Raw genomic sequence first — 6,581 nt, 5'->3', positions numbered from 1 at the left:
TACTGATAATCTCCCTCGATCTGGGACTCCACGCACGATCTCACCCCGTGGGGTCAAAATGATCACAAGAACGGTGAGCAAAAATCCCAGAACCACACGGGAGGTCCTAGTGAATGACCTGCAGAGAGCTGGGGCCAAAGTAACAAAGCCTACCATCAGCAAAGGCATTGAAGATTAAATGTGGCTGGGTCTTTCAGCATGACAATGATCCCAAACACACCGCCCGGGCAATGAAGGAGTGGCTTCGTAAGAAGCATTTCAAGGTCCTGGAGTGGCCTAGCCAATCTCCAGATCTCAACCCCATAGAAAATCTTTGGAGGGAGTTGAAAGTCCGTGTTGCCCAGTAACTGCCCCAAAACATCACTGCTCTAGAGGAGATCTGCATGGAGCAATGGGCCAAAATACCAGCAACAGTGTGTGAAAACCTTGTGAAGACTTACAGAAAACGTTTGACCTCTGTCATTGCCAACAAAGGGTATATAACAAAGTATTGAGATAAACTTTTGTTATTGACCAAATACTTATTTTCCACCATAATTTGCAAATAAATTCATTAAAAATCCTACAATGTGATTTTCTGGATTTTTTTTCTCATTTTGTCTGTCATAGTTGAAGTGTACCTATGATGAAAATTACAGGCCTCTCTCATCTTTTTAAGTGGGAGAACTTGCACAATTGGTGGCTGACTAAATACTTTTTTGCCCCACTGTATATGCACTCACTACTTACTGGAAGTCGCTCTGGATAAGAGCGTCTGCTAAATTACTAAAATGTAATGTAAAATGTTGTTAGTTAACATCCCAGCTTTACCATACTACGTAATGGTCACCAGGGGGCAGGTGCTACCATAGATATAAGTATTACATTTTTTATTTAACCTTAATTTAACTAGGCAAGTCAGTTAAGAACAAATTCATATTTACAATGATGGCCTACCAAAAGGCAAAAGGCCTCCTACGGGGGCTGGGATTAAAAAGAAATAAAATATAAATATAGAACAAAACACACATCACAACAAGAAACAACACAACACTACATAAAGAGAGACCTAAGACAACAACATAGCAAGGCAGCAACACATGACAACACAGCATGGTAGCAACACAACATAACAACAACATGATAGAAACAACATAGTAGCACAAAACATGGTACAAACATTATTGGGCACAGACAACAGCACAAAGGTCAAGAAGGTAGAGACAACAATACATCACACAAAGCAGCCACAACTGTCAGTAAGAGTGTCCATGATTGAGTCTTTGAATGAAGAGACTGAGATAAAACTGTCCAGTTTTAGTGTTTGTTGCAGCTCGTTCCAGTCACTAGCTGCATTGAACTGAAAAGAGGAGCAACCCAGGGATGTGTGTGCTTCGGTGACCTTTAACAGAATGTGACTGGCAGAACAAGTGCTGTATGTGGATGATGAGGGCTGCAGCAGATATCTCAGATAGGGGGGAGTGAGGCCTAAGAGGGGTTTATAAATAAGCATCAACAGTGGGTCTTGTGACGGGTATAAAAAGATGACCATTTTACAGAGGAGTATAGAGTGCAGTGATGTGTCTTAAAATGAGCATTGGTGGCAAATCTGATGGCCGAATGGTAAAGAACATCTAGCCGCTCGAGAGCATCTTTACCTGCCGATCTATAAATGATGTCTCTGTAATCTAGCATGGGAAGGACGGTCATCTGAATCAGGGTTAATATGGCAGCTGGGGTGAAAGAGGAGTGATTATGATAGAGGAAACCAAGTCTAGATTTAACTTTAGCCTGCAGCTTTGATATGTGCTGAGAGAAGGATAGTGTAACGTCTAGCCATATGTAACAGTATAACTTTAGACCGTCCCCTCGCCCATACCCGGGCGCGAACCAGGGACCCTCTGCTCACATCATCAACAGTCACCCACGAAGTATCGTTACCCATCGCTCCACAAAAGCCACGGCCCTTGCAGAGCAAGGGGAACCACTACTTCAAGGTCTCAGAGCAAGTGACGTCACCGATTGAAACACTATTTAGCGTGCACCACCGCTAACTAGCTAGCCGTTTCACCTCTGTTACACTCACCCACCTTTTGACGTCCTCCTTTTCCGCAGCAACCAGTGATCCGGGTCAACAGCATCAATGTAACAGTATAACTTTAGACCGTCCCCTCGCCGGGCACCCTCTGCACACATCAACAACAGTCACCCTCAAAGCATCGTTACCCATCGCTCCACAAAAGCCACGGCCCTTGCAGAGCAAGGGGAATCACTACTTCAAGGTCTCAGAGCAGGTGACGTCACCGATTGAAACGCTATTAGTGCGCACCACCGCTAACTAGCTAGCCATTTCACCTCGGTTACACATACACTCAAGTACTTGTTTGTGGTGACTACCTCAAATTCTAAACCCTCAGAAGTAGTAAAAACACCTGTGGGGAGAGGGGCATTCTTCTTACCAAACCACATGACCTTTGTTTTGGAGGTGTTCATAACAAGGTTAAGGGTAGAGAGCTTGTTGGACACTAAGAAACCTTTGTTGTAGAGCATTTAACACAACATCCGGGCAGGTGCCAGCTGAGTATAAGACTATCATCTGCATATAAATAGATGAGAGAGTTGCCTACTGCCTGAGAATTGTTGTTGATGTAAATTGAGAAGAGCGTGGGGCCTATGATTGAGCCTTGGGGTACTCCCTTGGTGACAGGAGGTGGCTGAGACAGCAGATTTTCTGACTTTATACACTGCACTATTTAAGAGAGGTAGTTAGCAAACCAAGCCAAAGACCCCTCAAAGACACCAATACTCCTTAGCCGGCCCACAAGAATGGAATGGTCTACCATATCAAAAGCTTTGGCCAAGTTAATAAAAATAGCAGCACAACATTGCTTAGAATCAAGGGCAATGGTGACATCATTGAGGACCTTTAAGGTTGCAGTGACACATCCATAACCTGAGCGGAAACCAGATTGCATACCCGAGAGAATACTATAGACATCAAGAAAGCCAGTCAGGGGCCTCCCGGGTGGCGCAGTGGTTAAAGCCGCTGTACTGCAGTGCCAGCTGTGCCATCAGAGACTCTGGGTTCATGCCCAGGCTCTGTCATAACCGGCCGCGACCGGAAGGTCTGTGGGGCGACGCATCCCGGTAGGGATGTCCTTGTCTCATCGCGCACCAGCGACTCCAAGGTTGCCAGGTGCATGGTGTTTCCTCCAACACATTGGTTGTGCCTGACTTCCGGGTTGGATGCGTGCTGTGTTAAGAAGCAGTGCGGCTTGGTTGGGTTGTGTATCGGAGGACGCATGACTTTCAACCCTCTCTCCCGAGCCGTACGGGAGTTGTAGTGATGAGACAAGAGAAAACTATTGGATACCACGAAATTGGGGAGAAAAAGGAGTAAAATTAAACAACAACAAAAAAGAAAGCCAGTCAGTTGATTATTGACAAGTTTTTCCAACACTTGATCAACAGGGCAAAATTGAAATAACAGTCCTATCCTTATATTAGATTATGCAGATTATTTTGCAAAAACTTTCTTAAACAGAACGAAACGGGAGGGGAACTCTCGTTGCAACTGTTTTGGACTGATGATTATAGATTGCAAAGAAGAAGTTGAATATACTGCTACGTCACTGGGTATTTCACTGCGGTCAAGTGAGCCGACACGCGAAAAACGCATGGTGCGTTCAACACAAACCTGACTCGAAAGAAAACCGAGGTCAAATCATGACGTCAGTGATCTTAACGTCGGAAAGTCTGAGCTCTAGAAAGAGGCCCGAGTTCCCGACTTGGAATTTCGAGTTGGATGACCGTTCAAACCGAATTGCCCCAGTCGGAGCTCGTTTTTTTTTCGCGTTCCAGTTATCTTGAATTCCGAGCTCCACGTTTTTTGAACGCGGCAGCAGTCAAGCTATATGCGTTTAGCTTCCTCCTGAATTTTGGTGCGTGAATACACAACACTTTGCGGCATCACGTATTTTCTTGTAAGGATAGAGCAGATAGACAATAGCTACAAATCATTCCCATCATAACAGTTTGAAGCACAGGTATATTCAATCGTCCATAATCGAAATTATACCAAATCGTTTATTTTATTTTGGCTCCTGTACTTTGATATCATGGTTAGCGAGAGGCTGCAGTAGCCTAACAAGGGTGCTGTTTAGCAAATGTTCAATTGTGAAAGCAAGACGTGTTTACAGTCATGACATAATATACACACACACAGACACACACACAGAGCAAGATCTATTTGAGCTTAATATGTTTTCTTTATATTACATTTTTGATAAATTATATAATTATTGTTAGTGTTAACTAACTACATTTAGTTGATCTGTCCCACATTCTTTATCTTTATCTTTTTTTAAAGTATTGAACAAAAATATAAATGTAACATGCAGCATTTTCAACGATTTTACTGAGTTACAGTTCATATAAGGAAATCAGTCAATTGGAATAAATATATTAGGCCCTAATCAATGGATTTAACATGACTGGGCAGTGGTGCAGCCATGGGTGGGCCGGGGAGGGTACAGGCCCACCCACTTAGAATTTGTTCTTAACTGATTTGCCTAGTTAAATAAAGGTTAAATACAATTAAATAAAACTTAGGAGCCATGTCCAGCCAATCAGAATGAGTTTTTCCCCACAAAAGAGCTTTATTACAGACAGAAATACTTCTCAGTTTCATCAGCTGTCCGTGTGGCTTGACTCAGACAATTGCACGCTCCCTCAAAACTTGAGACAGCTGTGACATTGTGTTGTGTGACACAACTGCAGAGTTTTAGAGTGGCCTTTTATTGTCCCCAGCACAAGGTGCACCTGTGTAATGATCATGCTGTTTAATCAGCTTCTTGATATGCTCCACCTGTCAGGTGGATGGATCATCTTGGCAAAGGAGAAATGCTCACTAACAGGGATGTGGAGAAATGCTCACTAACAGGGATGTAAATACATTTTTCTTAATTTGAGATAAATAATATTTTTGTAGGTCTGGAACATTTCTGGGAACTTTTATTTCAGCTCATGAAACATGGGACCAACACTTTACATGTTGTGTTTATATTTTTGCTCAGTATAGTTATATTACAGTGAACTTTGATGACGCCTATGTAAAGAATATATATAAAATAGCTGTAAGAATGGCTGGTATACTTTTTTTTTCTTTTTTATGTGTGACACTAGTAGATCATTAATCCAGTGTGATGACCATTTTATGAAAGTTTAAAATATTGGTTAAATAATTGGTTATTCTACACGGAGTGTACAAAACATTAGGAACACCTTCCTAATATTGATGCACCCACATTTGCCCTCAGAATCATTTGTCGTGGCATGGACTCTACAAGGTGTTGAAAGCGTTCCACAGGGATGCTGGCCAATGTTGAATCCAATGCTTCCCACGGTTGTGTCAAGTCGGCTGGATGTCCTTTGGGTGGTGGACCATTCTTGATACACACGGGAAACTGTTAAGAGTGAAAAACCCAACAGCGTTGCAGTTCTTGATACACTCAAACCGGTGCGCCTGGCACCTACTACCATATCCCCGCTCAAAGGCACATACATCTTTTGTCTTGCCCATTCACCCCGCACACATACACAAACATCCTTCTTTAACCTGTCTCCTGCCCTTCATCTACACTGAGTGAAGTGGATTTAACACGTGACATCAATAAGGGATCATAGTTTTCAACTGGATTCACCTGGTCAGTCTATGTCATGGAAATGTGTTGTATACTCAGTATATTAAAGTGAACTTTTGAGGGTATGTAACTCAAGTTTTCCACAGACAAAATGTCTGGTAAACATATTTTGAGATGTGAGCCACTAGTAGATCATTAATCCAGTGTGATGACTGTTGCATACCATACGATGCCCATATTATGCCCGTTTAAAGATGTTTTGTCACATGTGAGCCACTAATGGATCAATCATCCATTGTCATCAATATCGCAAAGCATAACATGCTCATATTATGCCGGTTCCAAGATGGGAAAATACTTGTTTTGTCCTATTATCGTGAACTTTGAGGGATTTTAATTCAACTGTAACACAGTAAAAATGGATGGTAAAAATGTTGTCACGTGTGCTACTAGTTGATCAACTAGTGCTACTAGTTGATCAATAATCATTTTTGACTGACTTAATTTAAATATTTGTAACGATTTTTTATTCATTTAATGAAATGATATATGTTATAGCTTGAAAACAAATCTAAGCCTGTACAGTGAGTTGGTTCTCTCTTCCAGTGGTCAGGTTGGAGTCTCTTCTGCTCCTCTTCTGTTAATTGGCTTCAATGGTGTATATCCTCCTTTCTTCTCACCTTCTTCAAATTCTCCCCCGATATCACAAGGAAGCAATGGTGCGCCATGTTAATCACACTGTATTACTGATATACTAGTGACACTCGTCACAAAATGTTTACCATCCATATTTACTGTGTTAAAATTGAATTAGAAATTCAAAATAATGTCACTGTAATATACAGTAAATGTATTTTTCCAATCTTGTAGCTGGCATAGTACTGGCCTTGTGTGGTTTATAAAGATACCATTTTGTTGAGGATAGATCAAACACATGTAGTTATTTAACACTTTATACAC

Source organism: Oncorhynchus gorbuscha, linkage group LG23, assembly GCF_021184085.1.
Source record: "Oncorhynchus gorbuscha isolate QuinsamMale2020 ecotype Even-year linkage group LG23, OgorEven_v1.0, whole genome shotgun sequence".
NCBI lineage: Eukaryota > Metazoa > Chordata > Actinopteri > Salmoniformes > Salmonidae > Oncorhynchus > Oncorhynchus gorbuscha.
Note: the sequence above shows the minus strand (reverse complement) of the source record.